Source organism: Periplaneta americana, chromosome 3, assembly GCF_040183065.1.
Source record: "Periplaneta americana isolate PAMFEO1 chromosome 3, P.americana_PAMFEO1_priV1, whole genome shotgun sequence".
Taxonomy (NCBI): domain Eukaryota; kingdom Metazoa; phylum Arthropoda; class Insecta; order Blattodea; family Blattidae; genus Periplaneta; species Periplaneta americana.
Window position 1 is genome coordinate 201240518 of NC_091119.1, and position 20628 is coordinate 201261145.

The 20628-nt window shown below is 34.7% G+C and overlaps 1 protein-coding gene across 1 annotated transcript in view; it reads left to right on the top strand.

Annotated features, from left to right (window-relative positions):
• igl (igloo) overlaps positions 1–20628 on the top strand; it is a 726182-nt gene that overhangs the window by 630588 nt on the left and 74966 nt on the right. The gene's annotated exons all lie outside the window — the stretch shown is intronic.

A 20628-nucleotide genomic window follows, 5' to 3' on the forward strand; every position in this document is an offset into this window, starting at 1 on the left:
ATTCAGAGGAACTATAATTATCTTTTCGTCTTTTTCAATTAGTAGTTAATAGTTATTCTTTTTTATTTACTTTAAGTAGTATGTTGTATATTTGAATTAATAAACTACACTCAAAACATAGTAGAAATGAAGGTAGAACTGTTTTTTTGTTTTTTAAAACCTAATTAATTGTTTTTAAGTTGAATGCAATAACTTTCAACACTTAGTCAGGAGTAGCAGAAACAGTCTATGAGTACTATTGACTACTACATCTTTATTTTAAATTATATTCAGTGTTTCAAAGGAAAGGTGCAATCTGGAGGCTGCATGTATGATGGTGTTACTTGTAAGTTATAATTTTGCAACTCTATTAAAATTCCTGTAGTTAGTATTTCATTACATATTTAATTTAAATTACATAGTATGTTCGAAGACATAAGCTGCAGTATGGAGGCAACATATGGTACTCTTTGTAAGTTAACGTCTTGCAGTCCTATGAAACAGTCTGTAGTTATTATTTTGTCATATTTTTTTAATTATATACAGTGTGTCTCAAGACATTTGTTGCAATCTGGAAGCAGCATATATAATGTCATTACATGTAAGTTTTTATCTTGCAGCTCTATGAAATATTTCGTAGTTAGTACTTCAATATCTCTTTGTTTTAAATTACATACAGTGTGTCCGAAGATGTGAAACACAATACGGATGCACCATATTTATAATGGTATTACTTGTAAGTTATCATTTTGTAATGTTATTAAAAGTATATAGTTTGTAACTTCATAATTCATTTGTTTTAAATTACATACAGTGTGTTAGAAAATGTAAGATGCTATCTGGACGCATCATCTGCAATATTAATTCATTATCTTGCAAGAATGTAGTTAGTGCTTCGTGTAGTGTGTTCGAAAATGTAATATACAATCTAGATGTAACATATATTATGGCATTACTTATGCTTGCAATGCTATGGAACAGTATATAGTTACTACATCATTATTTCTTTGTTTTAAATTATATATAGTGTGTTCGAAGATGGAAGATGCAATCTGGTTGCTGTATAAATGATGGTATGACTTGTATTTTACCTTTTTGCAAGCCTATGAAATAGAATGTAGTTAGTGATTTATTATTCTTTATTTTATGTCATACACAGTGTGTTGGAAGACAAAAAGTACAAGCTGGAGGCAACATATATGATCTATGAAAAATGTTGTAGTTAACTGCAATTAACAATTTATTTTAAATTATATACAGTGTGCCCGGAAATATAAAGTGCAATCTGGAGGCAGTATATATATGATGGCGTTTCGTTTTCAAGTTGTTTTGTAGTCCATAGGAACAGTCTGCAATTAGCATTCTATTATTTATTTCAAGTGACATACAGTGTGTTTCAAAAGATAACGTGAAATCTGGAGGTAGCAGAAACGAAGGTAAGCATGAAATCAAATAAATAGTTGCGAAATAAATTAGAATTCACGCTGTAGACAGACACATTCGCATCCAACTAATGTTTTCTATCACGAACGGGCAATCTGCTAGGTGGATGTTAATAGCATCAACATTGTGTAGCATAATGAGGAACCTCGATTGAAAAGAATGAAAGTAAATTAGGCGAAAACATGTAAGAAACTTCCTGATAAAATTGTCTGCTGCCAAATATATCAACATTATTGTGCATTATACTATCATGCAAGTAATTAGTTCTTTCGCCAGAAGTAAAATATAGCAACAAAGCACGCAAGCCGCACCCTGTGTAACTACTTCTATACATGTCAGGCCAGCACAATCAATCAAGCCCTTAGATATGAAATATGCATAGAGACGAGCTCTGAATAAAGCATCAGTGTATCTTCTGCGCTTCTTTGAAGTTGAATGATGAAAAAATGCTATTTTATTATTATTATTATTATTATTATTATTATTATTATTATTACTACTACTAGTATTATTATTATTATTATTATTATTATTATTATTATTATTATTATTATTATTTATCATCATTTCATTTATCATTTATGTGAACAACAAACTTAATTCTTCACAACATGGATTTACTAAAACTAAATCCACTGTCACTAGTCGTAATTTTCATACGAGCGTCTTAATTACCATTATAGGCAAGTTTCATACGACTTTTTATGCTCGACCATATTTCTAACTTGAAATTATTCATAAGTATTCATGTTATGGTTATCTAAGTGAGGAGCGGAACTGACCTTCTAAATTGTGAGATGTTCGCAGACGCGAAAGAATTAATTTTTTTTTTTTCCGAGGAACGAATGTCATTGACCTTGATATAATCTAGAGAGTAAACTAAATATTAATCTTGATATAACATTGAAATTAAATTAGACATTGAAAAACGAGATGACAAATTGAATTTATTTGAATATTATTTACAATTAACGCTAATTATTATAGTAACAGACCATAACCTTCTGCGACAGTATTGGATTTCCAGCCTCCATGACGTTTTGCTAGTTGTCTTTCGATTTCATATCCGAGAATAATCGATACTTGCGCTTTTATAATGCTACAGTGGTGATTTATGATTGGCTGAACAACTGAACTATAATGATTAGGTGTACTTTAATGAGGTGCATTAAAGGGCTACTACCAGGTGTATAATTACTACATTTCGGCATGGTCGAGCATAAAATATATTTCGATTTCAGTAAGGCTTTTGATGTATTCAGCACAATATCTTACTTCTTAAGTTAGGAAACATTGGTCTTTCTAAAAGCTACGTTAACTAGTTCGAAAATTATTTAAGTAATAGACAGTCATGTGTAAGACCGTTTGATGTACATTTTGATCCTTATAACATAAATTGTGGAGTTCCACAGGGCTCTGCTTTAGGACCTGTTCTATTTTTAATATTCATAGACGATATATGTAAAAGAATAAGTTCTGACTGTCTATTATTTTCCGACGATTCAACAATTTTCCTTACAATCAATCCCTTCAAGATGACATTAACTCAATTTTAAAACGATCAGGAGACAATGTTATGAAAATTAATGACTCCAAAACTGATGTAATAACTTTTTCTAGAAAAATTTCTTCACTGAAATTTAATTATTATCTAAATAATGTTCTAATGAACAGAAGTGATTGTGTAGACTAAAAGATCTGGGAATGTTCATAGACGGTAAACTATATTTTCATAATCACATTGATTACATTTACAATCATACAACTAGAACGTTGGGAATAATAGGTTCAAAACTTATTCTTTTTCCACGCCTGATTCTCATATAATGCTATGCTATACATTGGTGCGATCGAAACTCGAATATGCATCTGTATTTGAAACTCGATTACAACTTCTATTTCGGCTAAATTAGAAAATATGCAAAGAAAATTCATATCTTTATGTTCATTCAGATTTCAACCCATTAATTCAGGGCATAGTTATGAGAGTAAATGAGATCGATTATCAATTCTTCTGTAAGGTCTTCAAAGGTGATATATCCTGTGACTGCTTCCTAAACAGTATTACTTTACGTATTCCGACGAAAGATAATGAATGAGAGCTCACAAACGTTTCTATAAAATAAATTCAAAATTTCTTTTACCAGTCTCCAGATGCATTAAAAATGCCAACATGCATGGCTACGAATTCTATCAGAACGCTTGGTACGTAGAACCAAGGACCCGGGTTCGATCCCCAGCGCCGGATCGAATTTTACTTACTTACTGGTTTTTAAGGAACCCGGAGGTTCATTGCCGCCCTCACATAAGCCCCCCATTGGTCCCCATCCTGAGCAAGATTAATCCATTCTCTATCATCACATCCCACCTCCCTCAAATCCATTTTAATATTATCTTCCCATCTACGTCTCGGCCTCCCTGAAGGTCTTTTCCCCCGGCCTCCCAGCTAACACTCTATATGCATTTCTGGATTCGCCCATACGTGCTATATGTCCTCCCTATCTCAAACGTTTGGATTTAATGTTCCTAATTATGTCAGGTGAAGAATACAATACGTGCAGTTCTGAGTTGTGTAACTTTCTCCATTCTCCTGTAACTTCATCCCTCTTAGCCCCAAATATTTCCTAAGCACCTTATTCTCAAACACGCCTAACCTATGTTCCTGTCTCAAAGTGAAAGTCCAATTTTCACAGCCATACAGAACAACCGGTAATATAACTGTTTTATAAATTCTAACTTTCAGATTTTTTGACAGCAGACTGAATGATAAAAGCTTCTCAACCGAATAATAACAGCCATTTCCCATATTTATTCTGTGTTTAATTTCTTCCCGAGTATCATTTATATTTGTTACTGTTGCTCCAAGATATTTGAACTTCTCCACCTCTTCAAAAGATAAATTTCCAATTTTTATATTTCCATTTAGTACAATATTCTTGTCACGAGACATAATCATACCTATACTGTGTCTTTTCGGGATTTACTTCCAAACCTATCTCTTTACTTGCTTCCAGTAAAATTCTCGTGTTTTCCCTAATCGTTTGTGGATTTTCTCCTAACATATTCACGTCATCCGCATAGACAAGCAGCTGATGTTACCCGTTCAATTCCAAACCCTCTCTGTTATCCTGGACTTTCCTAATGGCATACTCTAGAACAAAGTTAAAAAGTAAAGGTGATAGTACATCTCCTTCCTTTAGCCCACAATGAATTGGAAACGCATCTGACAAAAACTGACCTATACGAACTCTGCTGTATGTTTCACTGAGACACATTTTAATTAATCGAACTAGTTTCTTGGGAATACCAAATTCAATAAGAATATCATATAATACTTCCCTCTTAACCGAGTCATATGCCTTTTTGAAATCTATGAATAACTGATGCACTGTACCCTTATACTCCCATTTTTTCTCCATTATCTGTCGAATACAAAATATCTGGTCAATAGTTGAATTTTTCTGCTCAAATATTAATTGTCAACTTTACTTACGGTACACCCTGTATATTTATTTAAAAAGGTCATGGTGGAAATTAGGTCGTAAAGAGGTCGAGGCACTTTCTTCGCCGAAAGGCCATGCTTCGTGTTAAATCTAGCGCAAATTTTAGGGACATTTTGCCGGTTAATATTCTGACGCAAGAGGAAGCCGGTGTCCACATCCCAATCAGATTGATTAATGTAATATCGAAGATGAGATTCTCCTGGTGAATAACTAGCCGCTTATAATTAACGATGGTCTGCCAGGCTGATGGACCCAGTTCGCAACGGGTCTGAATTTAATTAGCAGCTAGTCCATGCTGATGTTGGTATTTTGTGGTTTTCGTACGCTGTAATATAAACTTCCCATGTTTCACACTTTGCTTTCAGCTTCTGTCGTGTCCATGTTCATTAAACGTTGCATGTTTAACGATATTAGACGCTTTTCAGCTTTAGAAAGTTCATTATTTCGTCGTTTTGGTAGTCTCCTACTTTGAAGGCTACTAATTCCTGGTCAATTCAGCCGTGGTACCACATAATAGGCCTAAACAAATTCACGTAGCACAGAATATTGTGATTTTTCACTTCAGTCATTAGCGATTATGTAGAAACACAATATAGTGCAATATTATATTCAAAAAAACTATCACATAATACTTCTTATAATATAAGAACCAAGTATGTTGTTGTTCCTATTATATTATGTATAATAAAATAAGATCGACAAAATCCAGACTTTGGACAAACATGAACATACATACATACATACATACATACATACATACAGTCCACACCTGTGGAGTAACGGTCAGCGCGTCTGGCCGTGAGACCAGGTGGCCCGGGTTCGAATCCCGGTCAGGGCAAGTTGCCTGGTTGAGGTTTTTCCGGAGTTTTCCCTCAACCCAATACGAGTAAATGGTGGGTAACTTTTGGTTTTGGACCCCGGACTCATTTCACCGGCATTATCACCTTCATTTCATTCAGACACTAAATAACCTGAGATGTTGATACAGCGTCGTAAAATAACCCAATGAAATAAATACATACATACAGTCGCCCTCGGTAGCGTATTTGGCATAGCGCTCACCTTCTATGCTCGAGGTTGCGGGTTCGATCCCGGCCGAGGTTGATGGCATTTTAAGTGTGTTTAAATGCGGCAGGCTCACGTCAGTAGATTTACTGACATGTAAAAGAACTCCTGCGGGACAAAATTCCGACACACCGGCGACGCTGATATAACCTCTGCAGTTGCGAGCGTCGTTAAATGAACCATAAATTTTTACATACATACATACATACATACATACATACATACATACATACATACATACATACATACATACATAGGATAGACCGTAAGTAATGTCATTAATTTCAGGGGGTTATTCTTTGAGATATTTCAAATAAAAATTTTTAATATAATTTTGATTGTCTTTGCCTCCTTTTCGATATAAAAATTGTTTTATATGTAACATTTCATAGCGTGTTTTGGAAAAACCATTTATTTAATTCCCAATATGCTCAGTCAATCTAATAGAGCAGTGTATTATGATAATAAATGATTGAAAGCATTTTAGTTTTGTCCTTTAAATGTGCAGAAAATGTAACATTTTAACATTCATTTTCAGAACGAAACATTACATTTTTTTTTCAGATCAAATTTCTGCACATTTGAAGGACAAAACTTAAATTCTTTCAATCATTTGAAAAGTCCACTGCAAGAATGATGGATGTCACTTTCTCGTCGAAAATAAACCAAGACTGTCAATGCATAGCTTAAGACATATAGAATGTACATACAGAGTTATATGGCATTAACACTGATAGTCATTGTCCAGTAATGATCGGAAAATCACAGTTAAGCTTTGAGCGCTAAGCATTTCAAACTTTCAATTGCTTCTCCTGCAAAATGTATTCCCAATGACATGCATCATTCTTGCATGGACTCTTCATTTATTATCATAATACACCGCTCTCTTAAATTGACTGAGCATACTGGGGATTAATTCGATATCTTTCTCAAAACACGCTATGAAATGTTTCATATAAATTATTATTTTTTTCTCTAAAAGGAAGCAAAAACGAGCAAAATTATGTTAAACATTTTTTGTTTGAAATATCTCGAAGAATAACCCTATGAAATTAATGACATTATTTACGATTCAACCTGCATACATGCATACTTGCATTTTTTACTAGTTTATGAACATAAACTGGTTAATTTGAGCGGTGTTTGTGAATGCTGTCGTATAACTCTTCTACGGTACTCTTTTCTCCTCTAGTGTTACTGCCACACTTTCAGAGCACCCTGTATAATTTCTTGCTATTGCTTCTGTCTTCCCCAGTACACTCATATTGCAAATGTACGAGCTGGCTGCAGAGATGTTCTCCAAGTTATGGCGCAGAGAAAATTGCCTTGCATTCGCCTGGCATTGATCGCGTCCCTCCAAGTTGGTAGAAATATATTGTCAATTGAACCAACCCGCCTTGCTGGAATAAAGTGTTCAATTGAACTAAATTATTGCAAAATAAATTCTCTTGCCCTATAACGTTCGAACGCCGTCGAATATATTTAAGGCGAACTGATTCCAGGCAAATTAAAGTTTTCTAAATACGTCATGTTAATGGGAAATCAATGTTATCTTTATATTGGAGAAGTGAGGTCTTCCTCTTTCCTCTTAGAGTCTTATCGTTTGATTTATGATGCCTCCTCTCAATTTTTCGCAACGATAGTCATTGTCTGTCTAGCGAAGGTCTCTACTTTGAACATTTCGTAACGTCCGGAAACTTAAGCTGCTCATCGAAAGATCTGGAGTTCAGGGCGGACAATTTGATTTCATTTCATTTCATTTATTATATTCAATAGATCTTACATGAGCATTGAAGCTTTAAGATGTGGAACAAGTCAAAATTTTACAATATTACAATTACTATTTCTACAATATTTTACAGTTTTTACAGGTTTTAAAATTTTGTAATTTTCTACAATTTTTTACAATATTTTGGGGAGCTGTAGTGAGATGATGTGAGGCCCGAGGATTCGCCAAAAGATTACCCGGCATTTGCCTTATGGTTGGGGAAAACCTCGGTAAAAACCCAATCAGGTAATCAGACCAAAGGGGGTGAATAATATGAACGTTTTCTGCATTGTCATTTCTTCTGCCATTCTCAACCTACAATGTTTCTATTAGCTTAATTGTAAAATAGCCATTTTCTGGTGTCTTAATAATAATAATAATACATACAGACATACATACATTAATACACGAACAGAACTACTGTAAGAAGGTAAATGTGCGAATTCTAAATGAGGCAGTACAGCAAGTGGACAGCTTCAAATACTTGGGGTGTACTATAAGCAGTAACATGAGCTGCTGCCAGGAAGTCAAAAGGAGGATAGCAATGGCAAAGGAAGCTTTTAATAGAAAAAGAAGCATCTTCTGCGGACCTTTGGAGAAAGAACTAAGGAAGAGACTAGTTAAGTGCTTTTTATGGAGTGTGACACTATGGGGGGGGGGGCAGAAACATGGACATTACGACGAAGTGAAGAGAAGCTACTAGTAGCATTTGAAATGTGGATATGGAGAAGAATGGAGCTTGTGAAATGTATGTATATATGTATTTATTAACACTACAATTGGGTATACACCCGATGGCAGTGATATACAATAACATTACAATAATTATATTAATAAAATTTACAGTAAATACTGCAATTAAAAAATAAAATAAAATAGATGTAAGTTTACTTCTAACTATAAATAAATAGATGTAATAAACCTAGGACTGTAAATAAAAACTATTCTATAATAACGCCTACAATAAGCAAAAGTAAACCTAACTTATAAGTACTTCTATTACATCCAACTATTATCAATTTAATTAATTACATATCATCTCAATTAATTACATATCAACTTAATTAATTACATAACACAACTTAGATAATTACACTGCACCTACAATTACATTTTCAGTCTAATCTTCTCAACCTTTCCTTAAATGTATTGATTTTAAGAGGACCACCCTGAAAGATTGCCGCAGGTAAGCTGTTCCAGTCTACTATTGTGCGGTTAACAAAGGAAAATTTTGTCACGTCCGTTCTTTGTTTTCTACATTTAAACTTCCTAATATGATCAGTCCTTCCTAAGTATGATGGTGTTGCTAATCTAGCATTGATGTCGGTCCATGCTTTGTGTCCCATTTGTGCCTTGAACAATGCGGTAAGTCTGGTTTTTCGTCGCCTTGATTTGAGAGATTCCCACCCTAAATCTTTCACTATCTCCTCACCATGTCCCTTCCCCATTTTGACATATTTTGCTGCCTTGCGTTGGACCTTTTCTATTGACTCGATTTGGTTTTGTCTGTACGGATCCCAACCTACTGCTCCAATTCTATAATTGAACGAACAAGGGCTTTGTACGCTAATTCTTTTGACCTTCGGTTAGATTTCTTCATAATACGCTTAGAGAAATGTAGTGCTTTCTAGATAGAATAAGAAATGAAGCTGTGTTGTAAAAAGTGGGTGAAGAAAGAATAATGCTGAAACTGATCAGGAAGAGGAAATGGAATTGGCTGGGTTACTGGCTAAGAAGAAATTGCCTGCCGAAAGATGCACTGGAAGGAATGGTAAATGGGAGGAAAGTTCTAGGTAAGAAGAAGATATCAGATGGTAGACGACATTAAGATATATGGATCATATGCGGAGACTAAAAGGAAGGTGGGAAATAGGGAAGACTGGAGAATGCTGGGATTGCAGTGAAAGATGTGCCCTTGGGCAAAAAACTATGAATGAATGATATCAGTGATTGAAATACAGGGTGTATCAAAAGGTCCGGTAAATCCTTAAGGAGGTGATTCAGGACCTTATTTGCAACAAAAGATCCTAATATATATATATATATATATATATTTCAATATTCATCCCCGTTTCCGAGTTACACGACTATCATATACCGTATCAATCCCCATTTGATTCCACACCTAATGGACCTGTCTACTTGAGAGAAGGTAGGCTGTCAGTTGTCTAGAGTAGATGTTCAAAATGTCCCTCTCTCTCACGAACACACGCTTCAGCACGCCGTCTCACCTCTCGCTGCACATTATCCAATCCGTGCTGGTGTATCTCCATTGCAGCCATGTTAATCTTTGCAACGAGCTCTTCCCTGCTTGCTATCTACGTTTGGTACACTTTAACCTTCATGGAGCCCCAGAGGAAGAAGTCCAATGGTATTAGGTCTGGGGACCGGGCAGGCCAGGCAACTGTGGTATCAACTATACTTGTTTTTTTTTTTAAGATGGGACATGACAGGAGCGTTGCGATCGAAAAACAACAGAATGTCACATAGCGTGGTAGGCCTGTTGCTATGGTAACAACGGTTGAGTTGCCAAACTTACAGTTCGCATGTGGCGAGTGCTTAATAGCTCTCTTGGCGACATTTATTGTGCACACAATGTTAGCGTTGGTACGTTTCGTCTTTGATTCTCTGTCGATGTTTGTATTGTTTTCTTACCTTCACGTCAATTGTCAATTAATGTTTTAACGTCAACCATCTTAACGACAATTGCTACTTTCCATCAGCTGGCAGCGTGGTAGTCCATGTTGGCAACATAGCACTGTAGTTCCAAGTTCGGCCGCTTAACTGTCATGTCCCAGCTTTAAAAAAAACAAGTGTAGACGGTGCTCCAGCACATTTCAGACTTCCAGTACGCCTATGGTTAGATCACCATTTTCCAGGTAGATGGATTGGGAAGGGTTGTTCCATTGCCTGGCCAGCCCGGTCCCCAGACCTAACACCATTGAATTTCTTTCTCTGGGGCTGCATGAAGGAGAAAGTGTACCAAACGGAGATAGCAAGCAGGGAAGAGATCGTTGCAAACATTAAGACGTCTGCAATGAAGATACACCAGCACGGATTGGATAATGAGCAGCGTGTGTTCGTGCATACATTTTTGTTGGTTGATATTAGAGGTATAAATGATAATAAATTAATTTCTAATCCTATTCATGCCCCTAATCATGAATTAGATGAAATTGAAATTAACATACCTACCGAGAAGGGGACATTTTGAGCACCTGCTCTAGACAACTGGCAATTAGCCTATCTCCTTTCAAGCAGACAATTCAATTCAATTCAATTTATTTGGCTATTAGACATACAGTTTCAGGCTTCGTCAGAATACATTGAAAAACATATAAGTACATTTTAAAAAACACTAATAAAAGAAACAGTAAAATTTAAGTAATACAATGAAAACATGAAATAATTTGAAACTTTTAGATTAAAGAAAACTAACTAAATTGCAATTAAAATTATTTCTTAAAATGCAATTTCATACAAATTTGTGTTGAAAAACTCAGCAACAGAATAAAAAAGGATTATTTAATAACCAATTGTAAAATCTATTTTTGAAGCTATTGTTTGGTAATTTATAATATTGACTGGGGAGCTTATTATATAATTTCATCCCCATAATTAAAAAGTTTGTGTTGCTCTTGTGTATTCTACAATATGGAATATTAATTTGTTCACTGTTTCTAATTTCATGATCATGCATATTGGCCACTAATGAGTAACTGTCGATATTTTGTGGATCCATTAGGTGTGGAATCAAATGGGGATAGATACGGTACGTGATATTCGTGTAACTCGGAAAATGGGGTGAATATTGAAAAAGTGCATTAGGATTTTTTGTTGCAAATAAAATCTTGAATCACCTCCTTAAGCATTGACCTGACTTTTTGATACACCCTGTATAACAGAAAAGACTATGTGGAGGTCCGTTTTAACTTTCTATCTTAAAATTTTCATAGCAAGACAGAAGAAAACTATGAAGTACCAGTAGGTTATAAGCTACTTACTTACAAATGCTTTTAAGAAACCCGAAGGTTCATTGCCGCCCTCACATAAGCCCGCCAGCGGTCCCTATCCTGTGCAAGATTAATCCAGTCTCTATCATCATACCCCACCTCCCTCAAATCTATTTTAATATTATCCTCCCATCTACGTCTCGGCCTCCCTAAAGGTCTTTTTCCCTCCGGTCTCCCAACTAACACTCTTTATGCATTTCTGGATTCGCCCATACGTGCTACATGTCCTGCCCATCTCAAACGTCTGGATTTAATGTTCCTAATTATGTCAGGTGAAGAATACAATGCGTGCAGTTCTGTGTTGTGTAACTTTCTCCATTCTCCTGTAACTTCGTCCCGCTTAGTCCCAAATATTTTCCTAAGCGCCTTATTCTCAAACGCCCTTAACCTATGTTCCTCTCTCAGAGTGAGAGTCCAAGTTTCACAACCATACAGAAGAACCGGTAATATAACTGTTTTATAAATTCTAATATTATTATTATTATTATTATTATTATTATTATTATTATTATTATTATGTGATATTGATTAATGAAGTCTCCTATTGAATTAATCTTACGTTTCAATTATGAAATTAATACAATTTTACAAATCTATAAATTCAGCAAATCTGTACAAAGTTTTATAATTTATACACATGAATGAATGAAATGCAATGAGATGAAATTAAATACTAAAATACAATCTTATATTTCAATTAACAAGTTTCATTAAATGTATACTATATTATAACCTAAGGAAATAACTAATCCAATATTCACTAGAATGTAGTTTAAATTTCTGTGGGTTGAAATCTCTGAAGACGTTACACAGTTTTCCGTTAAATAATGTTGTTACAAACAGTTTCTAAATTTTATACAACACATTTATCGTGAATCTATTTTAGATTATTATCCTAATTTATTTCTATCAACTGTTAATTTAAATATTTATAGCAAAATACAAAAACAGAAAAAAAAATAATAATAATTCAGGGGGTATATACAAATTTTATCATGTGTTCAGATTACAACTTTCGGAACACTTGTACTGGTGGGAAGCGCTTGGTGTCTAATCGACAAACTAGTTCAAGACGTTGTAGTTCAAATTTGTGACACTCAAATAACAAATGATGGACTGTTTGCATGGAGTCATCACATGCACATTAGGCTTTTTTGTTGCAAATAATTTCTTGAATCACCTCCTTAAGCATTGACCTGACCTTTTGATACACCCTGTATAACAGAAAAGACCATGTGGAGGTCCGTTTTAATTTTCTATCTTAATATTTTCATAGCAAGACAGAAGAAAACTATGAAGTACCAGTAGGTGTAGTATAAGCTACTTGGTAATGTAATAGAAAGAATAGTTGAATGATACAGTTGTGTACGTTGCATTCAGCGCCATTCATCTTGGGAGTGGTGAGTTTCAGATGTGGGCCGATGCCACAATGGCCGCTCCATTGTCTTGTTTTTCGCCGAGGAGTGTTGTTCGTTGAAGCCCCTATCTGGCACACTTGAACGTAGTAATTTATTGAGAGCCCGGAGGATGGGGGTGTCTGGTACTGGCATACATAGGGCTTCGAATAAGGACAAATAATAGACCGCCGCACATGACCGGCTTCAGTTTAGCTTGATAATATTCAGACATGAATTGCTGAGTTAATAACGTTATAAATTTGAGAATCCCTACGAGGAAGGTTTGCTTCAGGGTGTTATTAATTTTACAGAGGTACAATAGAGTACTTAGATATGTTCGGATAACAAATGACAGCGCAATTGGTTCGCTTTAAATCTGTCAACTTCAGTGGACAATATTCAGGGATGTTATTTTCGTTGAAAGTTTGTCTCTTCATTTGCAAATAACATGTAGTAGGCTATTATGAAATTTGAAGAGTACAGGGGAAAAAAGATTAATGTTGTATTGTTTTTAAGGGGACACTTACTTACTTACTTATTTACTTACTTACTTACTTACTTACTTACTTACTTACTTACTTACTTACTTACTTACTTACTGGTTCTTAAGAAACCAGGAGGTTCATTGCCGCCCTCACATAAAAAGATTAATGTTGTATTGTTTTTAAGGGGACACTTACTTACTTACTTATTTACTTACTTACTTACTTACTAACTTACTTACTTACTTACTGGTTCTTAAGAAACCAGGAGGCTCATTGCCGCCCTCACATAAAAAGATTAATGTTGTATTGTTTTTAAGGGGACACTTACTTACTTACTTACTTACTTACTTACTTACTTACTTACTTACTTACTTACTTACTTACTTACTTACTTACTTACTTACTTACTTACTTACTTACTTACTTACTTACTTACTTACTTACTTACTTACTGGTTCTTAAGAAACCAGGAGGTTCATTGCCGCCCTCACATAAAAAGATTAATGTTGTATTGTTTTTAAGGGGACACTTAATTACTTACTTACTTACTTACTTACTTACTTACTTACTTACTTACTTACTTACTTACTGGTTTTTAAGGAACCCCGAGGTTCATTGCCGCCCTCACATAAGCCCGCCATTGGTCCCTAACCTGAGCAAAATTAATCCATTCTCTATCATCATATCCCACCTCCCTCAAATCCATTTTAATATTATCTTCCCATCTACGTCTCGGCCTCCCTAAAGGTCTTTTTCCCTCCGGACTCCCAACTAACACTTTAAATGCATTTCTGGATTCGCCCATACGTGGATACATGCCCTGCCCATCTCAAACGTCTGGATTTAATGTTCCTAATTATGTCAGGTGAAGAATACAATGCGTGCAGCTCTGCGTTGTGTAACTTTCTCCATTCTCCTGTAACTTCATCCCTCTTAGCCCCAAATATTTTTCTAAGAATCTTATTCTCAAACACCCGTAGTCTCTGTACCTCTCTCAAAGTGAGATCCAAGTTTCACAGCCATACAGAACAACCGGTAATATAACTGTTTTATAAATTCTAACTTCCAGATTTTTCGACAGCAGACTGGATGATAAAAGTTTCTCAACCGAATAATAACAGGCATTTCCCATATTTATTCTGTGTTTAATTTCCTCCCGAGTATCATTTATATTTGTTACTGTTGCTCCCAGATATTTGAACTTCTCCACCTCTTCAAAAGATAAATTTCCAATTTTTATATTTCCATTTCGTACAATATTCTTTTAAGGGGACACTTCACTAAAAATTACAACTTTTTTCCTGATCGTTTTTTCAACCAAATTTTGAGAGGATGTTTACTATGTAAAGGATTTTAAAATTTTAAATTTTTAACATCCCAGATATTTTTTACTTTTGATTTCTTACTTTTTTTTATTTTTTATAAATATTTTCAAACCCAAATTTATAGAGCAAGATCTCAATTTTTAAGCTTTCTTTGTCACATTCACAAAAATCATTGAGAAACATTTCTGTGCATTCACTCTAAGAAATATCTCATTTATTAAATTAAAAAAATTAGAATATGTTATTTCTTCTATAACTCTGAGCAACTTTTTACTTTTTGTCTTGCTCCGAAATAAAAATAAGTGAATATTATATTAATATATTTGCCCTAAATCTCACCTTAATATCCAAATTTTCCGGGGAAAATGAATTGAATTTTTATTTAAAAAAAAAATTATTTTTTTATTTTTCACTGCTACCGATAAAATTACAACAGATTAAGGGTTTAAAATGCCTTATAATACTTGAAAAATGTCTACTGGATACAAATAGTAATATGCGTTACAAGAGCGGTATGTTGAAGTTTTCATGTTCGAGGAAAAGTATGAAAAAGCGAAACGTAGTTGAGCTTTTTTAATTTCCGAGAATTGAAAGAAAACATACCGCTCGTGTATCGTACATACCTGAAACAGAAATGTCTAATTAGTTGCAATGAAATCTCCATCTTGGTTTCTGTTCAATGACGGCAAATTTGCAAAACAAAAATATCTATCTTCAACATTGTTGCTTTAAAATGTTTTCTGTGTTTACTATACTCCAGCAGGCCGTGATATACGTCTGACTTTTTTTCCCCCCAGTCTACGTTATGATGAGTCTGGAATCTTGTTGATTTTTTCACGGCTTCCTTAATGTTACTTGCAACACGAATGCAGTAACTTCAGTGGAGTTGTAGAGTTTACTTAATTTTTGCAAATATTTAAAAACAATAATTAACAGTGCAATTTAGGTGAAATTGCAGTGGTAAGTTTCCAATTTATAATTATGACTATATTGAAGGTCTCTAAAAGTAATATGTTAAAAGCCTAAAGCAGTAAAATGAATATGTCACTTAAGCGGTAAGAAGAGGGAAATTGTTATGTGTGTTAGGTTGGGAATACTGAATGTAGAATTTTAGACTTTCCGCGGATTGGTTTTGTGCGGAAACCAAGCAAATATGCACGATCTCGCACAAAAAATATATATTAATAAAATAGTTAGGTTTCACTCTTAGGGCATTTTCACTAAGCTTATTTAACTTTAATTATTATTTTAAGTCTTTTTAATTAACACTTAAAAGGCCAATACATTTCACCAACACAATTTGGATTTAAGCACTCATTGAATTAGTCAAATGTGGATTAGTAACATGTTGGTAAAATCAGCCCTTAGTCGTATTTCTATTCCACAAATTCTTTCACTTTTTATTTGTGCTAGTTGAATTTAAATATTTCTGGTTAAAAGGAAATGAACTTAGTTACTGTTCCTTGTCCATGTATGGTGGGTCCCTATCACCACGGCATGGCGCGCCCTCAGGTTGCGGATAGAGGAGACGGCGTCCAGATATGGAGGGTAGCTGCGAATATATTGAATAAGCAGTCGTGGACAGCCGATAAGGGGTGGTCCTCCAGCTTGGGGGTTGGGCGAAGGGCTAACAACCCATCACCGGTAAAAAAAAAACAGCTTGTTACGTATCCCTATAATAAGCCTCGGAATAGGACTGATTCTCTGGCACGACCACAGCATTGTGAAACTTGGACTCTCACTCTGAGAGAGGAACATAGGTTCAGGGTGTTTGAGAGTAAGGTGCTTAGGAAAATATTTGGGGCTAAGCGGGATGAAGTTACAGGAGAATGGAGAAAGTTACACAACACAGAACTGCACGCATTGTATTCTTCACCTGACATAATTAGGAACATTAAATCCAGACGTTTGAGATGGGCAGGGCATGTAGCACGTATGGGCGAATCCAGAAATGCATATAGAGTGTTAGTTGGGAGACCGGAGGGAAAAATACCTTTTGGGAGGCCGAGACGTAGATGGGAAGATAATATTAAAATGGATTTGAGGGAGGTGGGGTATGATGATAGAGACTGGATTAATCTTGCACAGGATAGGGACCGCTGGCGGGCTTATGTGAGGGCGGCAATGAACCTTCGGGTTCCTTAAAAGCCATTTGTAAGTAAGTAAGTACTGTTCCTTGTACTAGACACGTCAGTGAAATGTTGCAATGTCACAAACAATAATTTAAAACTCTTTTACGTATAGTTAGAACTATAGGAGAAACTTACGTACTTAGTTAAATAGTTGTCCCCGTGCAATTTATAGAGTTCCATGCCTTTGTTAAACTCTTGGTTCCAATGTAGAAAGGCCAATTCTGAAGCTTTTATGAGTTTCGTGAAGTCCCCCGCGTAAAGTGAAGTCAGTTCATAAATCTCTTCACCCCGTATGAAAGCGTGAGAGGGGATGAGTCGGGGGCCAGAGGGGTTCGATGTGAGAATGGAAGGGATAGTATATTAAAGGTATCTGCTAGAGGAGTGGATTTGGTATTTTCGCAAACTCTTTTTGATGTTGTCAGAATGTAGCATTGATTTTACATTAGCGGCCCGTTCTATTACCTCTCCCACGACCTGTCGCACCGCTATTAAATGAGATTTTGGATGAAGAGCGATGCAGTTTAAAGGAAATGAAATGAACAAAGCATTCTTTGTATGCATTACAAAGTCTGTGCCGTGAAATACGTAATTATTTTGTGTTTAATTCCTCTGAGAAAATCGTCGGTCAAAATAACAACATAAAAACAGAATTTTAAGAGTTTAAGGCATGAAATACAGATGAAATAATTCTTGTAGTAGGATATTTGTGTAATTCTCTCATTTATACAGGGTTAGTTAAAAGACCCGCACCACCTAAATAACTTCTGAAGCATGTGGTTCAGTGATATGAAACTTGGTATGTGGGGATAACCATATACTAACAACTCAATAACTTAATGGTATTACCGAGTTTTTTCTACTTCCGGTTTAACCAGAAGTAACTCCAACTCTCTTATTTTAAATGGAACACCCAATATATTTTTTTATTTTTGAATAAACCTCATTAAGAACTTTTCAAAAAGTACCCACACTTGATACTTCTGTACAAATTCAGTGTTGCTAAATAAAAATGGAAGTGGTGCAAGATATTCCTAAAGCCTGGTCAAATCATTCCTTAAATGGTTTCTATGATCGAGTGACACATTGTAAAGCAGCTGAGGGCTACCAATTTGAACACATAATTTAGGAGGTGAGCTAGGTGTGTTTTGTTTTTGTTAAGGAAGGAATATTTTATTATTTTAATATTCGATACCCTTTTCTGTTTTCTTGACTTATCAACACTGAATTTGTACAGAAGTATCAAGTGTGGGTAATTTTTGAAAAGCTTTTAATGAGTACTATTCAAAAATAAAAAATATATCGGGTGTTCCATTTAAAATAAGAGAGTTGGAGTTACTTCCGGTTAAACCGGAAGTAGAAAAACTCAGTAATACCATTATTGAGTTCTTAGTATATGGTTATCCCATATACCAAGTTTCATGTCACTGAACCGTATGCTTCAAAAGTTATTTAGGTGGTCCGGGACTTTTAACTAACCCTGTATACTAAATTATTCATTTTCAAACTCAATTCTAATTCTAAGTTAAAATTTTACCTTTCAGAACCACTTAAAAGTGTCGTCATCGAGGTCATAATACCCAAAATCTGGTGCAAATATCAAAATAGTTACCCAGTAAAAATCTACAAATTACAAATAAAAGTTATTTTAAAGTATGGAGATATATCTCTCTGCTGCACAAAACAATATAAAAAGTGACATAGAATTCATCAAAGCATTCTAATTTCATTAAATATTTATACCGTTTATGGTTGTTATTCTGACCATGGTTGGGTTTGTAAGGATGACGGGAAATTAAAATAAAAGTTTGATATTTCTTTTAATTTCTGTCTTCATACTCCCCGAATTTAAATTTAACAAGCCGAAGCCTTCTCGTTAATTTCCATAAACGCTTCCTCATTCCATGAGGCCTAGTCTCCAGACAACAATGCAATTGATAGTCGAAACGATTCACACATCAATATGACGCCAATGAGTTGTTTAAAATTGTAATAAATAATAATTTATCATTACAGAGAATTGGATTAGTTTGGAAATTAATACCACAGTTAAGTACTTTAGAATTAGACTGTGTTAAATTTACTATTTCTGTCTTTTTACTCCGCCAATTTTTTAATTGTGCACATTTATGATAGAAATAATGACAATCGATGAGCTTTTTACACGTTAAAGAAAACGTTTCACCTGAATCTTTTCCAAGGCCATCTGATACCGAAATCACATATCTACTGCAACTGTTTTTAACACGGCCCTCTTTGCATAAAGGTGCAAATCACTGAAATATAAGAGCATCAAAATACGTTATTCATTTATTAATTAATACGTCATCGCTATTGTTGGAATTGCCTATATAAAGAGACATCATCCCGGATGGTTAGGCGGTTTCTTGCAGGAAATGCTACGATGCACATAACCTCCTGAAATGTAAAAACAAATGAGGATATAGCAGTAACATAATAAGCATAGGTTATACATCCCATTTGATCAGTGTTATAGTAAAAGCATAACTTGGGCCATAATAGTAATATACGTTACAAGAGCGGTATCTTGTTCGAGGAAAAGATTGAAAAAGCGTAACGTAGTTGAGCTTTTTTAATTTCCGAGAACATGAAAACAAACATACCGCTCGTGTATCGTACATTATTTTGTGCGAAGATCGTTTATTACATACCTGAAAGAGGAATTCCTAATTAGTTGCAATGAAATCTCCATCTTGGTTTTTGTTCAATGACGGCAACATTTAAAAACTAAAATATCTATCTTCAACATTGTTGCTATAAAATGTTTTCTGTGTTTACTATATTCCAGCAGGCCGTGATATACGTCTGTCTTCCCCCCCCCCAGTCTATAAATGCGAACTTGAAACAAACGGTAAGGTTATGTAATGATTTATTTTTCATTTTAATATTTTAACAATATTATTTATATAACATATTGCAGTAATAACATCGGCATCTGGAATCTTGTTGATTTTTTCACGGCTTCCTTAATGTTACTTGCATTACAAATGCAGTAACTTTTGTGCGAGATCGTGCGTATTTGCTTGTTTTCCGCACAGAACCAATACGCGGTAAGTGTGAAATACCACATTCAGTATTCCCAACGTAACACACATAACAATTTCCCTCTTCCTACCGCTTAAGCGCGACATTCATTTTACTGCTTTATGCTTCTAACATATTATTTTTAGAGACGTTTAACATAGTAATAATTATAAATTGGAAACTTACCACTGCAATATCACCTAAATTGCAATGTTAATTATTGTTTTTAAATATTTGCAAAAATTAAGTAAAGTCTACTACTCCACGAAACTTATTGCATTCCTGATACAAGTAACATTAAGGAAGCCGTGAAAAAATCAACGAGATTCCAGATGCCGATGTTATTACTGCAATATGTTATATAAATAATATTGTTAAAATATTAAAATGAGAAATAAATCATTACATAACCTTACCGTTTGTTTTAAGTTCGCATTTATAGACTGGGGGGAAAAAAGACAGACGTATATCACGGC